This window comes from Pteropus vampyrus, unplaced genomic scaffold (genome assembly GCF_000151845.1).
Source record: "Pteropus vampyrus isolate Shadow unplaced genomic scaffold, Pvam_2.0 Scaffold82, whole genome shotgun sequence".
In the NCBI taxonomy this organism is placed as follows: domain Eukaryota; kingdom Metazoa; phylum Chordata; class Mammalia; order Chiroptera; family Pteropodidae; genus Pteropus; species Pteropus vampyrus.
In genome coordinates, this window is record NW_011888863.1 from 6179550 (window position 1) to 6181267 (window position 1718).

Sequence of the window (1718 nt, forward strand, 5' to 3'; positions counted from 1 at the left end):
TCTATCTAAGAAAATAATTTTACTGCTTCTCCAGCTGATGAAACAAATCCTACTCATTCTACTCCAAAGCCCAGCTCAAATATCACCTCGTCTATGAAGCATTTCCTAATATTCCAGGGAGAATTAATTGAGCCCCACTTTTGAGATCCTATTACAATTTACTCAAGCTGTTAGCATAACCTTTTAAACCCTATCATAGACTCAGTTTTTCAGACAGTGTTTATCCCTTGAGGAAGTGGCAGGGAACATTAGTTTATTTCTTTATATTGCTCTTCACACTTAGAAAATACTCAGTAAATGTTTGCGAAATGAAGTTGAATTAAATTCTTACTCTAAAACTTATTTTTGTGGATGTGCTCCATAGTGTAGCGGTTAGCACATCTGCTTTACACGGAAAAAGTCCTGGGTTCACACCCCAGTGGGGCCATGGTACATGGTCTATGGCTATGCCACCCTGAATGAGCCTGATGTCTGATCTCGGAAGCTAAGCAGGGTTGGGCCTGGTTAGTACTTGGATGGGAGACCCCTAAGAAGGCCAGGTGCTATAGGCATTAAAAAAAATAAATAAAATACCCCTAATTTTTGCTGTATTCTATGAAACCAAAGGTAAAGAAGTGGATTGGTTGTTTCTTAATTAATTTTAGTAGCTAAACAGTTACTTTGGGCCTCAAAATATGTGTTTTATTTAGTTTTTAATCTATCTCATTTGAAAGCATATTCCAGCTCAACAAATCTGTCATTACCATCTCTTGCTCTTTCAAAGTGTTTTTTCATTTGGAAAGAATGCTTCTGGTTTGTGCCTATTTTCTCCCATTCTGTCGGTTGCCTTTTCATTTTGTCAACGGTTTTATTTTCTGTGCAGAAACATTTCAGTTTGATATAGTCCCGCTTGTTTATTTTTGCTTTTGTTGCCTCTGGTTTCGGTGTCAAAAGAAATGCCAAGACTAATATTAAGGAGCTCTTTCTATAAATTTTCTTCTAAGAGTTTTACAGAAGCGGGTCTTACATTTAATTCTATATTCCATTTTGAGTTGATTTTCATGTATGGTGTGAGATAAAGATTCAATTTCATTCTTGCATGTGGACATCCAGTTTTCCCAACACCATTATTAAAGAGACTATCCTTTACTCGTTATGTATTATTGGTGTCTTTATCAAAAATTAGTTGTCTAGTGTATGTGTGTGAGTTTATTTCTGGACTCTATTCTGTTCCATTGGTCTGTGTATCTGTTTTTATGCCAGTACCACACTGTTTGGGTTACTATAGCTTTGTAATATAGTTTGAAACCAGAAAGTGTAATGTCACCGGCTTTGTTCTTTTTGCTCAGGATTACTTTGGCTACTTGGGATATTTTGTGCTTCCATATGAATTTTGGGATTATTTCTTCTATTTCTGTGAAAAATACCATTGAAATTTTGATAGAGATTTCATTTAATCTGATGCAGGACAGGGCAAGTTTCCCTGAGTTGGGGGAGACCAAGCTCTGCACTGGTAGAGAGTATAGAAAGAATTCAACACACACGCCAAAGTCAGAAGGAAAGTTTATGAGAAAAGGAGTAACACTCCACAGACAAAGTGTGGTCTCCCCTCAGAAGCAGAGAGTGAGAAAGACTGAAAGAAATACCCTAAGAAGGACCCCAAATGTTTGGGGAATTCTGTTTACATATCATTCTTTAGTTCCTGTGAGTTACAGGAACTAAAGGCTTTATTTACCCAT

General features: G+C 36.8%; 1 pseudogene; it reads left to right on the forward strand.

Annotated features, from left to right (window-relative positions):
- The first annotated feature begins 436 nt into the window (after positions 1-436).
- Positions 437-551, forward strand: LOC111741892 (annotated as a pseudogene).
- Positions 552-1718: the final 1167 nt, after the last annotated feature.